At 35.4% G+C, this 23,376-nt stretch overlaps 1 protein-coding gene across 1 annotated transcript in view; it reads left to right on the forward strand.

Moving 5' to 3' along the window:
• Window positions 1–926: 926 nt before the first annotated feature.
• Window positions 927–23,376, forward strand: part of LOC145279635 (uncharacterized) — a 396,470-nt gene continuing 374,020 nt past the window's right edge. The window contains exon 1 of the mRNA XM_080130859.1: window positions 927–1,049. The gene's annotated coding sequence lies outside the window, so the exon portion shown is untranslated. The remainder of the gene's footprint in view (window positions 1,050–23,376) is intronic.

Here is a 23,376-nt window from a genome sequence, read left to right on the forward strand (position 1 = left end):
ACCCTTTTCAGGTTATTTAATGCTGAATCCAAAGATTTCTAAGAAAATCTTTTTAATAGAATATATTCGTTCTTTTCTAATCGGTTTCTATTGAACCCATAGTTGGGACCCTGACAGGTACTACCACTCGGGGTCAGAGTGGACCTGGGAGCAATGGCAATTAAGGGGTAGCTCCACACTCTCCAAAGCCTGCAAGCTGGGTCCTTACCACTGGATATAGTTTAAGGTCATATCCAGGACCCCTTGAATTGGGGTTCCAATGAAACATATATGCACATATGTAATCAATAATATTTGTACAATAAATAGACTATATGTTTGTACAATAAACAGAATATATATATATATATATATATATATATATATAGATAGAGAGAGAGAGAGAGAGAGAGAGAGAGAGATATGACACACACACACACACACACACACACACACACACACAAGTAAACATAAAGGTGATACACTACAGTTACACAACACGTACGAACGGGCCATTACTAGTTGAAAAACAATATTTTTCTTAAATAAATTTGTTGAAATGAACCCTATTTTCTTTTTTACTTTTTTTTTTTTTTTTTTTTTGACTAAATGATTATTGATGAACTTATCTATCTTTTTCTCTCTTCGACAGAACCACCAGCCTAACCCTAACCACCGCTGTTGTCAATTATGATCTCACTTTTGCACACAATGTCCCAAGTCGAAAGAGTAAAAAGAGATAAGGACCGGCCACGGGGAGAGGTTGAAATTGTTTCAAGATGGACACGTGAGAACGATACGAGTCCAAGAGTCAAGCAGACGTTTTATTCGATTTCACCTCATCCACCTGCTTCACTCATACCCGAGCGAACGATTGACTTAAAAAAAAAAAAAAAAAAAAAGAAAGAGAGAGAGAGAAAACAAGGATAAGCAAACTTGATTTGAATTATAACTTGAAATAAAATAACAAGAAAAATAAGAATAAAACGAATTTGATCACGTTATCTAAGCTATAGGCAGAGGAACATAGATTACCAAAAAGAATAGGACGGCTAATTACCTTGTTGTCGGTGAGTAAAACAACTAATATCTATCTATCTATCTTAATCCATTTATTTGTATTTGGTTTTGCTTCACTTTTATGTCTTATGTTCTCTTACAAATATTAAAATCAACAAATAATGATACTAAACCTATGTCTAGAATCCTTATTCAAATTTGGATCAAAATTCATAATTATGATTGTAGAAAATGTCCAAAAGGTGTTTTATGAAGATATTAAAATTTAGGAGATTTCATTAATTTGTGTTTAAACAGTTTGTGTATGGATAAAATTTAGTGTAAATTTGGGGGGGAGGAAATGAATTTTCAAATGAGAAGTGATTGTTCTCGCTTAGAACCTTTTTAATTTACGACACAGAAACTGAAATTTGGGGAATATTTATTGATCCATGTCTAATACGTATTGTTAGAAGTTTACACAGATCATACCTATCTGAATTTTCACAAAGGGCTTCCACTCTCTTTTCACTCCTTTGCATAAAACTAAATTAAACTAAATATAGCCCATATTATCCCCTCTTACGCCTAGAAGCTGTGTTCTAAAATTCATAATGAATGTTCTTTTCTAGGCTTGGGCGAAACCACTTTTAATCGGTGAGGGGACACGAGAAAGCAAATATAAGCCATACAGTCTTCTCAGATTTATCTCACCGCCTGAAATTAATTAGAAACGATATCTATAATGTAAGATGTAAATGAAGGATGTATCTTTCTTTAGGTCATCAGAAATGATGAGAATAATTTATGCATGAAAAATCAAATTACTGATGTAATTCTATGAGTTTCTATTAATGTTTTAGTAATGTATCTTAATAAATAGTGAACGCGAACATTGGTGAAGCATAATGTTTTCTAATTGATTTACGGACCTTGTATACGAGTACAGGGTTTCCCAAACTTCAGGCCACTATGGAGCCTTTGAGCGAGGCAAAAGTTTTTCACGGAGCACTACAAGATAATTTCTAAAATAAATATGAAAAACATTCATTTCACATTTTAATACTAACTAATGATAATGTTTTCAACTATTTTTTATTTTAATTAATCATTTTTGCATTTTTATCAATTTATTTTTTTCATTTACTTTTTCATGAACCATCCTGAAACTTTTCATACCTGTAGTTATGTATCATATCTATTTCCAGTAAAAAAGATCAATAATTAAATGTCTGCAGCCATTTAATTTTTCCATATTAAGCATTTGGTCCTCTTTGAGAAAGGGCTTGCGAAACCCCTCAGTTTTACTTAAGGAGCCACAGAACTCTGTGGAGCTCACTTTGGGAAACCCTGTACTAGTACACACACGTGCACGCACGCACGCACACACACACACACACACACACACACACACACACATATATATATTTATATATATAGAGAGAGAGATAGAGAGAGAGGGAGATGGGAAAAATATATTTATAGCAAAATCCCACCCCTACACAGTAGAGATCATCAGATTCCAGAAAGCCTATTACTCTAATAATTTCTTCCTCAGAACTGTTAGACTTTGGAATTCCATTTCGGGTTCCTGTTTCCGCGACTGTACTGACATGCAGAAGTTCAAGTGCATTGTAAACAGACATCTTGCTGCTTAGCTTCCTACATAGTATGCCTGCAAATTATGTCCCAGATAGTAGCCCCCTACATCAAAATGGCAATGTGCCTTGTTTGGGGGGAAATGCAATAAACAAAATATTTCACCCTTTATTTACACGAATCCTTTAATTTATGAAGCTCGATATAACCACAGAGCATATACAAATAAATGATAAAAAGTCTATATTCAAAATTCTAAGATGGTATTCATCTAATCGTTTATTTCTTTCAGCATGTTAAAATTTTCAATTCTTGACAGCGCCTGTTTCATAGCACAAAAACATATAATTGTCAATGCCAGATGTCAATATATGTCAATGCCAGATAGCATAAATATCATAAAACACAATTGCAACTACTCTTCCAATTTTTTCAGGTTTATGTAATCGTATCCATATTCTTTTTTCTTTTATTTTTAAAGTTAACGAGTTCTTATTCTTCTAATGAGTCAGAACGGAAAATATTCAAATATTGACATAAAATTATATGAATGTTTCTGCATTACGAAACACGTGCTGTCAAGAATTGAACATTTTAACATGCTGAAAGAAATAAACGGTAAGATTGACAACATCTTGGAAGTTGGAATTAAGATTTTTTGTCATTTATATATATATATATATATATATATATATATATATATATATATTTAAAATAGATAAAAACTTTCCAGAAAAAATACTTGATTAAACCCAGATCTCCAACTTTCAATGTAGACCCCCACTACCATGTCTCCTTCTCCAACATCAGAGGTCTACGTTCCAACCTTCCAGAAGTTAAAACTCTATTACAGGAGACTAAGCCAGACCTATTATTTCTAAGTGAAACTGGCATTGGACAGACTATTTCCTTTGATGAGTTCGTAATTAAAGGATACTCTAACAACTTCTAAATCCGACCCCCAAGATCGCCATGGGCATAGAGTATATGCCGACCTTAAAGACGGCTTTCCATGTGGTAGGGACATCTCCAGAGAAGATCCTAACTTACCCTATATATGCTTCTGGGTTCCATTTGCTCACACTACTGCGTTTATATTTACTCTCTATCACCCCTACAAAAGTGGAGTTACTATCTTTAAAAGCATAGCTGAGAAAATTGACCACATCCTGTTTGCGTATCTCTCAGCAAACATTCACGTCTATGGAGACTTCAATGTTCACAATGTGGAATGTTTAACCCACTCAAACAAGACCGATTACGAGGGGAGGTTCTGTCACGATTTCTCCATTGCTTATGACCTCACTCAGATTGTTCACAACCCACTTGTGTGCCCAACACTGACGGCCAGTATGCAAATTTCCTAGACCTTTTTCTCACAACTTCCACTGAGCTATGTTCATCTTCCATTTTGTCCCTACTAGGATCTTCCAACCACTCTGTTGTATCAGTTAAGATAAAAACTAAATGTAATAGGTCCTCAGACGTACCTCTCCATCGTACAGTATATCGATATTCTATGGCTAACTGGAATAGCTTCTGTACATTTATATCAGATCTACCTCTGCATTCCATGCTTAAAAAGGATGTATCCTCTATAGTATCAGACCTGATGGAATGGGTAATTGTAGGTATAGACCGTTTCATACCCTCGAAAAGTTCCAGCAAAACCTAACAACCAGCCATGGTTCTCTCCAGAATATGCTGCTGCCATTGCACACAGAAATCACTTTTTTTATTGCTTCCAACGTAATATATGTACTGAGACTAAAGCCATTTTCAGGACTGCCAGCAACCATTGTAAAAAGTAATAAAGAATGCGAGAGAGCTGTATGCTCAGTCCATCAAGTCTAAAGTAGTTGAGCAGCGGCTTGGTTCTCATCAGTTTTGGCAAATAGCAAACAGAATCCTGAACAGAAGCGTGTGCTCTACTATTATAAATGGACCCGAGGTAATCTCGTCAGCATCAGACAAAGCCAAACTCTTTGCCAAGAACTTTGCAACTAATTCTACCCTTTACGACCAAGGCCGTCAACCTCCAGTATTTCCTTGTGTATCTGAAAACACATTATGCGACATACAAATATCTGTATGTGATGTTGCCAAGCTAACCAAAAACCTTGATTCCAGTAAAGCAACTTGCCCTGATGACATTCCAAGTATAGTGTTCAAAAAGCTCCATACTTACAAAGTTATTTAAGTGCTGTCTTAAGGAGAAATGCTTCTCAACACCATGGAAAATCTCATCAGTATTCATGTATTTAAGAATTCAGGTGATCGTTCATCTGCCTCTCAGTACAGGCCAATAGGTCTCCTGTGCATCATGAGTAAGTTGCTGGAATCTGTGTTAAATAGAGAAGTAGTCAATCATCTCAACAAAAATAACCTTCTTAGTGATATGCAATATAGTTTCTGTTCTGCTAGATCTACCGCAGGTTTGCCTACAGTTATATCTCATAGGATTAGTGAATCTCTCGATGGAAGCTTCCTCTCTAACCTTTGATAAGGTATGGCATAAAGGTCTACTTCACAAGATCTCCAGCTGGAAATGTCTTCTCACTTTTTTTTTTTTTTTTTTTTTTTTTACAAAGGCATCACCACATTATCAAGGCCCAGAGGCCACTCAAGGATAAGGGTTAAAGAGTGTACAGTAGAAGTTGGTCAATATAGTAATCATTAGTAATGAAAATTTGGTAAATTTAATAACTTATATGGAACGGCTCATCAAGAACTTATTTACCTTAGACTTGAACACAACCATATTGTAGTCAGCCGGAAAGCAGGAAAACGGAAGACAATTCCACAGGCGTGCAGTTCTAAGAAAGAAGCTTTGTTCATGGAATCTATGTTTAGGTTTAGGCACAGATAAAGAGTGGGGGAAATTATTGATAGTGTTTACAGCTAGACGAGTGTTTCTTGTGAAAGTTTGGCGAGGGGGGACCATAGATTGAAGCTCAGTTGAACACTTTCCATGAAAATAACGATACATCAGAGACAAACTCGCAACATCTCTTCTGTGAGATAGAGGTTGTAAGGAGGAGAAAAGGACATCTCCTACGAGGCTACGAAGTCTATTTTGAACTCTATCAAGGCAGGACAAGTCCTTTCTAGCAGCTCCTGCCCAGATGTGGCAACAGTATTCCATCCTTAGACGTACCTGGCTCTTATATAGATAGAGAATAGCATCAGCAGTGAGATATCTACTGGATCGATAGAAAGATCCCACCATTTTTCCAGCGGCCTTGGCAACAGATTTGATATACGTGTTCCATTTAAGATCAGGAGTAATGGTCAAGCCCAGAAGCTTGTCAAAACTTGAGGCCTCCTGAAGACGAGAGCCATTCATTTCAATTGATGACAAATGTGGATTAAAATGTTGATGATGTAAAGAGAGAAGCTTGGTTTTAGATGCATTAAAAGTAACCAGCCACTCCTTTCCCCATTGTACTACATGCTCAAGATCAGAGGAGAGAGAATTGGAGAGTACTTGCTCGTTTACTGTCTTAGATGTGGTACCATAAATGGTAGTGTCGTCAGCATAAATGTCTACAAATGATGTAAGGATATGATTTGGAAGATCATTAATGTAGATCAGGAAAAGAGTTGGGCCCAGGATGGATCCCTGAGGGACACCGGCATTAATACTGAGAGCTTCTGATTTTTGCCCCTCAACTACTACTCTTATGAACCTATCAGAAAGAAATGATTTAATAATTGAGAAGACTTTTCCAGCTATACCATAGCTAGCGATCTTATGAAGTAAACCTTTATGCCATACCCTATCAAAGGCTTTAGATATGTCAAGAGCAATTGCCCTAGAAAGATTGCCACCGTCGAGAGATTTGCTAATCCTATGCGATATAACTGTAAGGACATCTGCTGTAGATCTAGCAGAACGGAAACCATATTGAGTGTCACTAAGAAGGTTATTTTTGTTGAGATGTTTGATTACTTCTGTATTTAACACAGATTCTAGCAACTTACTCATGACGCACAAGAGACTTATTGGCCTGTACTGAGAGGGGGATGAGCAATCACCTGAATTCTTAAATACAGGGCATACTGATGAGATTTTCCAGGGAGATGGGAAACTATTCTCCTTAAGACAACGTTTAAACAGTTTTGTAAGTATGGGCGCTAGTTCAGGTTGAAGTTTTTTGAGTACTATAATTGGAATACCATCAGGGCCAGTTGCTTTACTGGAATCAAGGTTTTTGATTAGCTTGGCAACATCACGTACAGATATACGTATATCACATAGCGTGTTTTCTGATACAGTAGGAAATATTGGGGGTTGGCGGTCTTGGTCGCAAAGGGTAGAATTAGCTGCAAAGTTCTTGACAAAGAGTTTGGCTTTGTCTGATGCTGACGAGATTACCTCAGGTCCATTGATAATAGTTGGGATGGAGCACACGCTTCTGTTCAGGATTCTGTTTGCTATTTGCCAAAACTGGTGGGAACCAAGCCGCTGCTCAGCTACTTTGGACTTAACAGATTGAGCATACAACTCTCTTGCGTTCCTTATTACTTTCTTACAATGGTTGCTGGCAGTCCTGAAAACGGCTTTAGTTTCCATACATCTATTACGTTTGAAGCAGTGGAAAAAGTGATTTCTGTGCGCAATGGCAGCAGCACATTCTGGAGAGAACCATGGCTGGCTGTTAGGTTTTTGCTGAAACTTTTTAGAGGGTATGAAATGGTCAATACCTACAATTAACCATTCAGTTAGGTCTAATACTATAGAGGACACATCCTTTTTAAACATGGAATGCAGAGGTAGATCAGATATAAATGTACGGAAGCTATCCCAGTCAGCCTTAGTGTATCGATATACTGTACGATGAAGTGGTACGTCTGGGGACTTATTACATTTCATTTTTATCTTAATTGATACAACAGAGTGGTCGGAAGATCCAAGAGGCGACAGAACAGAAACTGAACATAGTTCAGGGGAAGTTGTGAGAAAAAGGTCTAGTAGGCTCGCATACTGACCGTCATTATCGGGCACACGGGTAGGTTCCTGAACAATCTGAGTGAGGTCATAGGCAATGGAGAAATCATGACAGAACCTCCCCTCATCATCGGTCTTGTTTGAGTGGGTCAACCATTCGACGTTGTGAACATTGAAGTCTCCACATACGTGAATGTTAGCTGAAGGATAAGTAGAAAGGACTTGGTCAATTTTCTCAGATATGCTTTGAAAGATAGTAACTCCGCTGTTGTGGGGGTGATAGAGAGTAAATATAAATGCAGTAGTGTGAGCTAAAGCAACCCGGAAGCACATATAGGGTAAGTTAGGATCTTCCCTGGAGATGTCCCTCCCACATGGAAAGCTATCTTTAATATAGGCACATATTCCATGCCCATGGCGATCTTGGGGGTCAGATTTAGAAGTTAAGTTAGAGTATCCTGTAATTGCAAACTCATCTAGGGAAATAGCCTGTCCAATGCCAGTTTCACTTAAAAATAAAAGGTCTGGTTTAGTCTCCTGTAATTGGGTTTCAACCTCTGGAAGGTTAGAACGTAGACCCCTGATGTTGGAGAAGGAGACATGGTAGTAATAAAATCATTTCTCTCTAATAGGTTCATAAGAGTAGTGGTTGATGGGCAGAAATCAGAAGCTCTCAGTATTAATGTTGGCGTCCCTCAGAGGTTCATCCTGGGCCCAACTCTATTCCTGATCTACATTAATCATCTTCCAAATCACATCCTTACATCATTCATAGATATTTATGCTGACGACGCTACCTTCTATGGTAGCACATCAAAGACTGTAAACGACCAAATTCTCTCCGATTCTTTCTTCTCTGATCTTGAGCACGTGGTACAATAGGGAAAGTGGTGGCTTGTTATTTTTAATGCATCTAAAACCAAGCTTCCATCTTTACATCATCAACGCTCTGATGCCCATCTGGCATCAATTGAAATGAATGGCCTTCGTCTTGGGAAGGCTTCATGTTTTGACTAGCTTCTGGGCTTGACCATTTCTCCCGATTTGAAATGGAACACATATATCAAATCCATTGCCAAGGTCGCTGGTAGGATTCTTCTACCGCTCCAGTAGATATCTCACTCCTGATGCAATTCTCTACCTATATAAAAGACAGATACGGCCACTGATGGAGTACTGTTGCCACATTTAGGTAGGAGCTGCTAGAAGCAGCTTATCCTGTCTTGACAGAGTTCAAAATAGACTTTGTAGCCTAGTGGGTATACCCTTTTCTCTTCCCTGCAACCTCTTTCCCACAAAAGAGATGACAAGAGCCTGTCTCTGCTTCATTGTTATTTCCATGACAGGTGCTCGTCTGAGCTTCACTCTATGGTTCCCCCTCTCCAAGCTTTCATGAAAAACACTCATCTAGCCAAAACCACCATCAATAATTTCCCACACTCTTTATCTGTGCCTAAACCTAGATTCCATGAACAAAGCTTCTTTCTTAGAACTGCACGCCTGTAGAACTTTCTTCTGTTTGCCTGCTTTCCAGCTGACTAAAATTTGATTGTCTTCAAGTCCAACATAAACAAGTTCTTGGTGATCCATCCCCCTAAGTAATCCAATTTGCAAAATTTCCACTACTTATATTTACTATGCTATAATCACATTGACTAATTTATACCCATTAACCCTTATCCTCGAGTGGCCTCCGGGTCTTGATAAGTGGTGATTCCTGTGTAAAAAAAAAAAGAAGATATTGTTAAGTTTACTAATGGAATAATTCTGTAAACTGAAGTGAAATATAAATATTAATAGTAATATTTATAGGATACTTCTAACCAGATGAAAAAGCTCAATAGATCAAATAGGGAACAGAACTTATTATAAGAGTATAAAATTTAAACTCTGTGAATTAAGATTTACATTTTATTATTCGAAAAGGAAACTCCATGGAATAAAGGATTTCTTAATGTTCAAAGTGTGTTCCTTGGTAAGGGTAATATTTTTTTAAATTTTGACCCCAATTTTGACCTTTTAACATTTATTGTTTTGGGCTCAAATTAAATTAAGAAGTTTGATTCCATGTCCAAGTAACCTAGATCTAATATTTCAAGTGTTTAGACTCAAAATTGGCGAACGGGTTCGGTAAAGTTTTCAAAGGTCAAATCGTTGAACTTTGACTCCTTGACAGTCAAATTTCTGGGCGAAAACTGATTAAAAAGATTTTCCCAAATCTCAATACTCTTTATGATAAATATTTAGTCTGTAGACTGAAAATTGACAGAGTAGTTTGGTAGGGAAAGGTACACACACACACACACACACGTACACACACAAACACACAGAGACAATTTCACTTTTATAGATATATAGATAGATTTTTGATAAATAATATTTTGCAGAGTTTAAATTTTATACTCTTATAAATATAAATATTCTTTCGATCGATACACTAAAAAGATCATCAGAAAAATTGGAACATAAAAAAGGTCTAATCAAACGGAATCTGTCTGTTGTCTTTAAAAATGTCGGTTAATAGGTAGATTTTTGTTGATTTTTAAATGATAATACGATTAATAACATCTTCAACCTTGAAGATAATGGAAAATCGTCCATATTTTTGGATGTAAACAAATAAACAAATATTATTTATTTATTATTTTACTTATAAAACAGTAATCTACGAACACACGTGTTTCAAAGTTCTACATCTCGTCAACGTAGCTTGACTGTTTCTAGGATTCGAACCTCAGAACATGATTCAAGTTTGAAGACGCTATTAACCGTATAATCGTTTTAAAAAAATCAACAATAATCAACATAAGTTTAAATGTGATAAATAAATAACACGTAAAGTGATCTAGGACTTCGTGGCGTAACGGTTAACGCACCAGACAATGATACATAATCTAGAAATCCTAGAAACGCTGACGAAAGGTAGAACTTTGAAACACGCGTGTTCATAAATTACTGTTATATATATATATATATATATATATATATATATATATATATATATATATATATATATATATATAATAATCAATATTTAATTAGAATCTGCATGCGTATACATTTCATACTTGTGGAAATTATTATAGGAATAACTGTTTTAATCAATCGCACGATTTGAACCTGGAACAAGAGTCACTTTTCATTCAATTCTGAAAGCTCTAACACTACCGATGCTAATTTAAACCGTTACACGGCGTGATGAGAAATAAATCCTATCAAGTAGGCAAACAACCATAGTCAGCCGTCTTAACAGTTTTCAACAGTGATAATCTGAATATGTATAAATAAAGCTCGCTTGAAACTTTATGTATATATATGTTGTCGATAAAAAAAATGAATGCCTATGGTTTTAACTGGAAAGGTCCTATTTGTGGGCTGTGAAAGTTTTGAAAAATTGTTTCTTTTTTTGTTTTTTTGTTTTTTGTATGCGCTGATGAAGCCTAATTATTATTTGATGAAAGGTATATTTTTACATGCCAACACGGAGGGCTGGAACATTTGTATGCAATGTGCTACCAATGAAAGAAAAACTTTCCGAAATTAACAAATACTTGGATCTATTCATATTAACGTGTTATCTTTAAAGAAATATATAATGCTCCCTATCTTGGGTTGAGCATATTGGGAAGTGATATACAAATTACCATTAGCATATTAAGCGATGCTCTTTGTGTAAACAAATTACGCTTAGTTATTTGGACAATGCCAAAATATTGTTCATTCTCAACCCGCATAGCAGCAGCTGAATAGCGCGACGGTTAGAAGCTCTGACTGTCATTTGGGCGGTCGGGTTTCGAACCTGGCTGGAGGTAGTTGCTTGTCTAGCTGCACTGATATATATAATAGGTCGCCCGGCATTTCCCAGGCGTAAAATAAGTTTTAAATATGATATTTTGATTAATGCAGATTTCGTATTTATTAGTATACTAGCGGGGGGTACCTGGCGTTGCTCGAGTGTTTGGAGATGTGTGTTAAAAAGAGTTGTAAAAGAAAAAAAATATTTTGGTTGGAAGGTCGGATTGAACCCCGAAGCCTTACTGCGAAGGTGGAAACGAAAGGGGGAAACAGCCAGTCACCTAACTATCTGTGCCACGAGGGAGAGAAACTGATAAGGGCGTTATATGAAGGTTTATGAAGCAAAATGAACAGGGGCGAGGAAGTTTGACCTATTTTTGCGCTGCAAGGCAAATCATTCACGGACATACACAAGAAGAAGCGAACACACACACACACATTTTCGCGTTTATATTTATAGATGCCACCCCCTTGGTTTAGCTAATATATGATGGGAGTAAATTTTCTGTAAATGCAAACAGCAGACTTTATTTTGTAAACAGAATGAACCGGTAATGATTTATGTTGAATTTGTTTTGTTAGTGTCCAATCTGGCGAAGAAATGAAACTTTATTTCTCCCCCCCTCCCCGGCAATTAAAAGGACCCAAATATGTATAATGTTATTTTTATCTGTCTGCTGTATGCGCATAAAATTGAAAGAATTAATGGCAAAAACTGGGGAAAAAATGTAAGAAAGGGTGTTAAAAAATCATTTGTAGGCATTTAGGGTCCAAGAAAAAGTGCAAAAAAAAAAAAAGAAGAAAAGGAAGGTAGTCCTGCATAATTTGACCCGAATTCTCGTGAATTCCTGTCAAGCATTGATCGGGTGAGACCGGCAATCATTGGTGTCAGCCACAGAGTACAGGAAAAAACAAACGAACAAACAAACAAACAGAACGAACTGGAACGAATGCAACTTGAAAAAAAAAAAAAAGAAAACTTCCAGAAAACTTACTGTGTAAAATGCAAATATGTTTATTTTATTTTATTTTATTTTTTTATTGTTGGGTTGTTTTCTGCAATAAAATCAAAGAAACAAAACAAAGAGGAAAAAATGCAAATGAAAAAAAATAAAAGAAAACAAGAAAACTGACCGTATATAATGAAAATATGTTTATTATTAGATTTTAGTCATAATGTTTTTTTATAGTTGGTTTGTTTTCTGCAAAAAAGTATACTTTAACCGTATAATTGTTAGGTGTAAGTACAACGGTTTGTTATGTGTTTCGTTTTCTTTTTTGTATCGTTTTCTTTGTTGTCGCTTGTTATCAATGGGAATGTTGTCTGATTCCATATCGATAGCGTAATAGTAATTGGGCTTATGAAACTCCCAGAAATTCAATGTATAGAAATAAGTAATGAATAAGTAAGTAATCGGAAAATAAGAAGGCTGCTCTCCCCCCTAGTATCATGTAAAAAAATTACAGCAAACATAATAGAAGGAAAGATACAGTAAATAAAATATATAAATTGAGTAACCGTATCAACATTTGAAGAACGCTCACGGCTGACTGTGATAGTTTGTTGTAAAACCTGGAATCCAAGGCTAGTTCGTTTTGTTTAAGTAACCCTTCGACTCCCAGCCCCCTCTCCCAAAAAAGGAAGAAAAAATAAGAAATGGAGAAAAAAAAGAGGGGAAAAAAGAAGAAATTAAAAAAAATGGCAAAAGTAACCATAAAATAGATGAAATCGAAAGTTGCGTTTCACCCGACGGTAAAATGCCAATCCAATTTTTTTAAGCAGCTAAAAATTCTAACCGGTGTTTCCTCGTAAATTCCCCTGTGGATGTATCCACAACAGTGTTAAGTGGTCGCGGGGGGAGTATGAATGTGATAGAGAGAAAAGATTTTACCACTTCCATTGATTGTAACAGATTTTGAGCGTGAACTCTCAGCAGAAAAAAATATAGGAAGCTAAGATTATCAAGGAAGTGGATAGGTAATAGGCCTATAACACACCAGAAATTTTGTGCTGCAGTCCGTGCATATTACATTCACATGAAATGTCTTGATTTTTAATCCTATTCAGGTCAAACTCAGAGGGGGAAAATGAGTTCATTTTATTTATATAGATAGATAGATAGAAGAATAGAAGATAGATAGAAGATAGATAGAAGAGAAGATAGAGAAGAGATTATATTGGACTAAATTAATGGTAAGATTTTAAAAAATTTTTTAAATGACTTGCGCGCCACCACCACCGAGAAATGAAACCAAAATGTTTAGCTTATGATTTACTTTTTCCTTGGACGTTAATTCCTGTCTTTGCTATAAGGCTAAAAATTAAAACATATACCAATAGTTATTACGTTATGCATGCATATACATAATGCTGTCATTAAACCTTCACCTGGCAAATTCCATTTCTTTAATTTTCATAGTTTTGCACCCATTTTCACTTGCTAAAACCCAAATATAAAGTTTTGCATGGGTTCGAATACCCTATATATTAAGTTTCATGTCTGTAGACCAAAAACTGGTAAGCAGAATTTTTAAAACAAATATATATACGCATACCTAAATACATAATAACCTTTTTACGCAAATATTACGCAAGTATAAATCATGTAGAATATCTGCATGAATATAATTACACGTAATAGTTAACTAAAGATGATCATCCCATAAGAAAATAGAAAAACCTAATAAGGAATTACGTCAAGGGCGTGAGTTCATATTGAAACGTTGATTTAATTTGAATAAAATAAAATACACATCAATTGCGCTTGAAAGCTAAATCACAACGTAATATTAGGAAAATAAACAAATATTTTACTTGTTTGAAATTTATAACAAATATATTTCAGAGATATACTCCATCTTCAGTGTATTGTTTTGTTTCTTTTTCCTTATTTTTTTACTTTTCTTCTTTCTTGCCAAGTTGGGAAAAGAAAAGTCTTTTTGTAAAAATCCGCGCATTGTTTTCAGCAGTTGTATTTTGAAATGTTTAAACTGTGTGTAGGCAGCGCGAGAATAACGTCAAGGGCATGAGTTCCTATTAAAACGTTGATTTTAATTGAATCTGCTTTTCGTCCTTCACATTTTCCTGCTGCAGTTTGCTTCGTTGAGCGACACCTATGATTCCCTGCTCACTCTCTTTTTTCCTGGCCAGCACCCTAGCCTGTGTAATCAACTCCGCCACCGCCATAGTATTTACACCAAGCAGTTGCTGCAGAGCTATAGAAATATGGTCCGGGAAGCCATTAATAAAGGCCATCTTAACTATCTGTCAACGGCCTCTTCGATTGAATCCTGCTAGTCCCGTCAACCTCCTGATATTGTTGGCATAAACATCGACAGGCTCTCCGGTCCACACCATACGGCTTAGTTTGCCATATGCCACAAACGGTCCTTCGGTAAATGTTTCCTTCAACTTTTCCTCAATGGCGTCAACAGACAGTCGATCCTCCTGCCGCATCTCCAGATATAGGGCCAGAGCATCACCATCAAGATACAGCAGTATCAAGCTGGCTACATCCGCAATGTCCCGCAACTTAGCGACAAGTTTAACCTTGGTCAGCCAGGTTATAACATCTCCCTCTCCAGAGAACGTCTTAAGCATTTCACTGCTGATCCTCTTTGCTTCCATAGTTCCCGCCGAAATAGCTTGTAGTGAAGTAGAAAAAAAAAAAGAAATTAAAAAAATATATATAAGGCACAGCTGTTCCTTCGAAAAGGTCGAGCTCTTCAGCGTCCAAAAATAATTCACCGTCACAAAAAGAATTCGCCATCATTTCTTCCAACTGTCATTTCACTCTCTGCGCTCTTCATCCTGCTTAAAAAAAAAAGTACCGTTTATATGCTGCCCATTTCTCCACTTATGCAAATTGACTATCAACCAGAGCTATCTAGTTTTTCATTTCTCCAAACAGCCAATTTGCAAAGGGGGACAACTCAAACCACACAGAGCAATCTAGTTTTCCATTTCTCCAAACGGCCAATTTGCAAAGGGGGACAACTCAAACCACATATGAATAAAAATACACACACACACACACACACACACACACACACACACACACACACAAAAAAAAAATTATATATATATATATATATATATATATATCGGGAAGTGATATACAAACTGCTATTAGCATATTAAACGACGCTCTTTATGTAAACAAATCGAGCGGAGGAAATTGGACGATTTCAAAACATCGTTAATTCATTACCCACACAGCATCAGCAGTATAGCGCGATGGTGAGAAGACTTGACTTTCATTTGGGCGTTTGGGTTTCGGTCCCGCACTGATGAGCTGTGAAACACCGAAAAAGTACTGTATGTGGATGATTATATATATATATATATATATATATATATATATATATATATATATATATATATATATATATATGAAAACTACCATTGTAACGTATTAGAATTGACAAAAAAAAATCAGTTGAAACCATGGTTTTTTTTATCTGAAGACATTTATCGACAACAAGATCTCGTCCCAATTCTGTAGAAGCACCGGTTAAACGACGATGAACATATAAACAATTTTCATTGTGTGTGTTATTTCATAAGATATTTACATATTAGATTACGTCATACCAATTGGTTTTGTATCGCGATACTTATCAATGACTTTCAGCTTTGCCTTCGAACTGAAGATTCAGTTTGAAGGCAAAGCTACAACACGAAACTAATTGATGTGATATAATTCAATATGTAAAGATGTAATAAGTTAAATAATACGTATATTGTTTCTTATGGTAATATAATTTAATTGATATGACCTATTAATGATTGAGCTTGTTTTCAATTGATATATATATATAAAATATGTATGTGTATATATTTATATGCACAAAAAAATCACACAAACTAATGAACCGATCATTATGGACTTTGGAATATATACTCTATACAACAAGGGGAATAACATGCAGAGTGGTACACGTGTGTGTGTATATATATATATATAGCTTAGTGCGTTAGAAGAAAAGAGTGAACTCAATTCTATAAGAGGAGACTTATCTGGACAATATAAAGCTCAACAAGTATCCTTGGAGCTTCTTTAGGAGAACAAATAGGAAAGGGAAATGAAGTCACAAAAACTATATATTGGTAAATATAGATTGGTTCATTTATTCAATAAGGGAATACAAACGATTAGTTGAGGGATAGAAGGGACTCTTTATGCCAAGGCATTTCGAAGCCTAATGCTTCTCATCAGAAGAGTAGAGAAGATGCTAGGTAATATAGCAAGGATGCGGCATCTAGCGTAGAATTCATTAGGAACGAAATAGATCAATGAAAATTATAGATGATGTTGGGGAGATTTTTATCGAATTCTAAATAAAGGAGGAACGTATAACAGAGTGTAATGTAGAAAGTTGTATAGGGTCTTTATCATAGTCTTAAATGTATGTAGTGTATGTTTTAGGGCTAAAGTGGGGGTATAGTGTAGATGGGCGGTAATTCTATTTTATCGGTGTGTAAGATGTCTATTATCTATGGAGGGGCATTTTTTTTACAGATGCAACCGAGACGACAACAACACTATGAAGTGGTGTATAATTTTGGGAGAGGTGTTATGTTGATGATTTAAGGAAAAAGGTCGAATGTGGTGTGTTCTAAGCAGGGTTGAACAAGAGGGAGTACATGGGGCGTCCTGTTCCAGGGTTTTAATTTAGTGAGGCGAGGGAGGGTTCAGAAGTGAGTTAAAGGAGCAAGTTATGGGGTGGGTCTGGGTGGGTAGTTGTAGATTTCAGAATACCGATATATATTAGATAATATGTAGCAATAATTCTAGGTTTTCTTTGTTATTAGATATACAGGGAGGGGATTTGGGTATAAGGCAGAGGTAAAAAGATAGGGTAGCAAAGTCTTATATATATATATATATATATATATATATATATATATATATATATATATATATATATATATATATATATATATGTTTGTGTGTGTATGTTGTGCCTGTATCAATAACAACACGAACGCAGAAAGTAAAGGTAAAACAAATATATTAAGACGAAAAGATAATACATATTTACAAAGGTGCAGTTGTATTGCAGTTGGAAGATTGTCCGGCAGAGGGCGTGTCTTTCATGGAGCAACCGGTACATGCGTCTTGGCTATCCGGCGTTCGAACACAGCTCCCCGGTCTTGCTGACTTGATACCTTTATCTATATCTTGTTCACCCACGTATGCTAATTAGTGGGCGTCTCCACAACAATGTATATATAATGTTGCTTGATAATTATATGTCTATCTGTTTATCTCTCATTATATGTATGTGTGTGTATGTGAGAGGGGCACATACGCACACACACGCATACACACACATATATGAGATAGATTGATAGATTTATATAAATATTTGAGTAGCCTACGTGGATCGACCTATTACATTTCGACATGAACATGTCTCGTTGAAGCTTTAAAATGAATCTAGCAATCAGAAAATAAATTAACAGAATAACTTGCAGGCGAAAAAAAAAAAAGGAGTTAACCGACTTAGGGATATCATTTATTATTTTCTCCAATTTTGACAGTTACTTCCCTCACCTCAACATAATTGACAAACGCGTGTTGTATGTAAAGAATACTACTTCTTCATTACCTTCACATTCTCTTACTCCCCTTCCCCCCCTCTCTCTCTCTCTCAGAGCTCAAGCATATTTAATTCTACCATAGACAAATTATATTTATGCACACTATCTTTCACACAGAAATAACGTTTACACACAACAAGCATTAACAATTTATGTACACATATTTAGCATTAATATACATATATTTGCACATTTACACATGCATTCATATTGTAACATGGTAGGAACAAATAAACACAGGAAAGAAAGAAATAAAAATCCATGTCGGAATTTTTTTCTTTTTTAACAAACGTTTTTATCACCATTACTTTTTATTGCCATTACTTTTTATTGCCATTACTTTTTATTGCCATTACTTTTTATTGCCATTACTTTTTATTGCCATTACTTTTTATTACCATTACTTTTTATCACCATTACTTTTTATTACCATTACTTTTTATTACCATTATTTTTTATTGCCATTACTTTTTATTACCATTACTTTTTATTGCCATTACTTTTTATTGCCATTACTTTTTATTACCATTACTTTTTATCACCATTACTTTTTATTACCATTACTTTTTATTGCCATTACTTTTTATTGCCATTACTTTTTATTACCATTACTTTTTATTGCCATTACTTTTTATTGCCATTACTTTTTATTACCATTACTTTTTATTGCCATTACTTTTTATTGCCATTACTTTTTATTACCATTACTTTTTATTACCATTACTTCTTATTACCATTACTTTTTATTGCCATTACTTTTTATTGCCATTACTTTTTATTACCATTACTTTTTATTGCCATTACTTTTCATTGCCATTACTTTTTATTACCATTATTTTTTATTGCCATTACTTCTTATTACCATTACTTTTTATTGCCATTACTTTTTATTGCCATTACTTTTTATTACCATTACTTTCGGCACCACTTAAAAAGTCTCTCACTGTCATGCCTTTCTCCTTCCTCCAACCACATGCTGGCCACAGCCAGCCATTCTCGTCCTCGACTTTACACATCCAATTTCTTTGACGTTAACTTTCTTTCTCCGACCATAAGCCGACTACAGCCGTCCATTTCTCGTCTTTGACTTTACACGTCCATTTTCCTTGACATGCACTTTGTTTCTCTCCCGAGCATATAGTGTGTGTTTTTCCTTTGTTCCCTCTTCTTCTCGTGCACACATCCTAATTTGTATTTCCGTTTTTTTTTCAGCTAATCTCTTTGCAAGTCAGCTATTCTTCGCTGCTGCTGATACTTTCCCATGCATTTTTATGCCCTATGTTACAATATTATTCGGTTAAGAGCAACTTTACACAAAGTAAATTAAAATAAAAATAAAATAATTTGAATTTAACTTACCACGATTATAATATCTAAGGTTGGTAATTAGTTCTTTCTCAATTTATAAAGTCACTAGCATGGATGCCTGACGTTCCCCGGGTGTTTGAAGTGGTAGTAGGAAGGCCGGCTCAAACCCGTACTGCGAAAGAGGAAAAGAACGGGGGGGAAAAACCTTACGTCTTTGCTGTTAAGACCACCATCAAACCAGAAGTGACATAGGTTTAAATTAAGGCTAGACAATCGAAAAGAGGGGATGACTTTCGAAAATATCGGTGAAAAAAGCGATCCTTCCCTGTAGAAAAGTGCCCGGTTGAGGGTGAAGAAATGAATGTTTTTAGCCAATTTTTCGGTATTTGTCGTCTGAAGGGTCGAGCTTCAAAACGATACTGATCTTGTAAAAATCCGTTGCCTCTGTCGAAAGTTTTAGGCACACATGCAAACATATCTACATATATTTATGTATTGGTAGCTCAAATTTTCGACCCAAACCGATTAAAAAGCTTGCCCTATCTCTGAATACCCTTTATGTAAAATTTCAAATGTTTAGACCAAAAATTGTCTGAATAATGCTAGTTTTATATAAAAGTTTTTTGGGTTTTTTTTTTAAATATACTTTAACCAAAGAGAGTAAATTGGGAAGAGAGTCTAAGTAGTTGAAAGAGATGGGGTCGGGAAGATAAAAATTGGAAAGAGTTAAAAAAAGAGAAGAGGTGAAAAAGACAAGAGGGGGAAGGAAAGAGGAGGGGTTCTACAGATTGGTCAATTTAAATTCCTATCTTGTTGATCAATCAGATCATCGAAAAGAGAAATTTTATGGTCATTTTTCAAGTATATTTTCGTTGGCCACGTTAGTTCAAAATGTCAGTGGTGTCAGTTTATGGTGACATACACACCTACAAAAAAAAAAGTGGGGAGTGGTCGAGGCGCATGGGGGTGCCTTACACTTATACTGTCTCAGTTTTCATGATTCCATGTGATGTTCTTTTGTGTTTTACATCTGTAGCAGTTTCTGTATGTCCAGTTTCTGTCTGTAGTTCATGTGTGGTGTTAGTCCCCGCATTCTAGGGGTTTCCTTACTATTTCTGCAGTTTTCATTATTGTTACTCATTGTATCTTTTCAGCCATCCCTCTGATTTCAATTTCTCCCATACTTTTTTACAAGTTTTTCAGTATTATTATTATTAGTCAGGGCCACCGAGTGTGACTACCAAACATGTCTCATTATAAATTTCAAAATGCACAATTTATCTACATATGTTTGTCCCCTTGGCTAAAGTGACCTTGTCTTTGTGTATGCGTGAAACGGTCTCTACCAAACTATTTGGTTAATTTTTGGTCTACAGGCCTGAAACTTGATATATGTGGTATACGAACCTGTGCAACAAATTCGATTTGTTATTTAACTGAAAAAATACTTGCTAAGGGTTCAAAATTGAAAAATTGGAACTTGGCAGGCATAAGTCCACTTACTGTGTATCCTCTATGTGTATGCAAATATATATTTATATGCTTAACTGCATTAATATGTTAAGTTTTGATATGCATGTGTCATTAGCAAATACTGCTAGAGAGCTAAATCTTTTGGTTTCAATTCTAGCTAATGGGACCTATATATATATATATATATATATATATATATATATATATAAAGATATACTAATAGGCCACCTGGTGTTAAAATATACTTAAATATGATATTTTAATTTATGTAGATTTCGTATTTATTATTATAGAGAGAATTCTCTATTGAAAGATTTGATAAGAAAAAAGACAGAAAGTTTCAGAGCCCATTTTTCCTCAAGAGCAAAGCCATCCATGGGAATCTCAAGAAGAAAAGGGACACGCCTACGATTGAAAGACACAAGTTGAATCTTAATAGGATTAAATGAAACAAACCATTTCGTACCCCAATGTACAACTGAACACAAGTCAACTTCTAGATTAGCTGCATATTTCAATTGTTCCCAGGGAGATGGACGATAAACAACACCAGAATAGAAAGTGACATCATCAGCATAGATATTAATTTTTTGAACAATATTTTCTGAAAGATTATTTATATAAAGAAGAAACAGAGTTGGGACCCTGAGAAACACCAGCATTGATAGGAAAAGAGAATGAAGGGACAGCATCCAGAGTTACTCCTGTGCTCTGCTCAGAAAGAAAAGATCTAATAATCTCAAGAACTTTACCACCAATAACGTAACCTTGAAGTTTATATAACAGATAAGAATGCCACATTGTCGAAAGCCTTTGAAATATCGAGTGCAATGGCTCTACCCTCCATATGAATTATCCATAAACCGACAGATTCGATCAGTTACAACAGTTAAAAGATCAGCAGTTGAACAGAAACCACAAAAACCATACTGAACTTCACTAAAGTATATAGTGAACATCACTAAAGTATATAGTGAACATCACTAAAGTATATAGTGAACATCACTAAAGTATATATTGAACATCGCTAAAGTATATAGTGAGCATCACTAAAGTATATATTGAACATCACTAAAGTATATATTGAACATCACTAAAGTATATAGTGAACATCACTAAAGTATATATTGAACATTACTAAAGTATATAGTGAACATCACTAAAGTATATAGTGAACATCACTAAAGTATATATTGAACATTACTAAAGTATATAGTGAACATCACTAAAGTATATATTGAACATCACTAAAGAGGCCTAGAGTTTCCAGAAAGTCAGCAAGTTTGCAGTTGACTAACCTTTCAAAGAAATCCAATAGCAGAGAGGATACTAACAGAATAATACTTAGTTGGGTCAAACCGATCACCAGCATTTTTAAAGATAATGACAAAAGAGAACGCTTTCCAACAAGAAGAAAAACATGATTTTGATAAACAGAAGTTGAATAATTCTGAGAGAATAGAAGAAAGTTCAGGAACACAACGTTTAAGAACGACAACAGAAATTATACGAGGACCAGAATCCTGAGACCGGTCAAGATAAAAAAGACCATCTTGTGAACGATAATAGAGTTAAAAGGGTTATCAGTTTTCAAAGGAAAATCAGGAAGAACACCAGAATAATCAAGAAGAGAATTGTAAGTAAAAAGACGAGCAAATAGATCAGCCTTATCCTTAGAAGATGAAATAACCTGAAGACCAGGGGGAATACAAGATTTTCCATTATTAACCACACTATTATAGATTCTCCAAAAACCAGGAGAGCCAACCTTTTGAGATGATTAGTCACAAATCTTTTGAGAGTAAATAGACAGCCTCCGAAATTGCTCTCTTACAGGCATTGTTAGCTCTTCTGTACGATTGTCTGTAAACCTCAGAACCATTCCGATGATACTGATTGAAGTAATGATTACGATGAGCAATGGCAGAAGCACAGATAGATGAAAACCAGGGAGGAGAACGAGGGTTGGGATGAAACTTACGATGAAGAATGAAATTGTCAATTCCAAGAAACCAGTCAGTAACCTCCTTTGCCGTATCATTTGGAGTGATACCAAAGATATGACCCCATAGACCGTCACACAGGAAGCTGTGAAGCCCATCCCAATCAGCCTTTCAGTAGTTAAACGTATTCCTATTGAATGGATGATAAATTGAAGAAGTAACCAAATAATCAATCTCAACATCAACAACAGCATGATCAGATGATCCCAATGGAAGACAAGAGGAAACAGAAAAAGATATCAGGAAAGTATATAGGGAAGGTGACAATTTAGGACAAGTTATGGGACAGAGAAAAGTTAAAACTGGTTTCATCAAGTATGATTAAAGTGTGGAGGGGGTCAAACAGAATGATGAGCATTAAAGTCACTAAAAACAAAGATGGAGCTTGATGGATAAAGCTGCAATGAATTATCAATACTGTTAAATATAGTATCAACAACGGAGAATTCATTGTCAGAAGGTGAATGATACAAAAAGAATAAATAGGCAGTAGAATGTAGCAAAGACAATCTAAGACAAATATAAAACCACCAATGAGAGTCAAGAGCGGGAACATGTGAAATGGAAAAATTCTTGTGAAGATAATGAGCAAGGCCACGTAAATGTGTAAACGAGTCTAAGCGGACAATAGGCAAATTACCATCCACATGTAAATCGTTGTT

Source organism: Euprymna scolopes, chromosome 7 (assembly GCF_053919585.1).
Source record: "Euprymna scolopes isolate OS-2025 chromosome 7, ASM5391958v1, whole genome shotgun sequence".
Taxonomy (NCBI): domain Eukaryota; kingdom Metazoa; phylum Mollusca; class Cephalopoda; order Sepiida; family Sepiolidae; genus Euprymna; species Euprymna scolopes.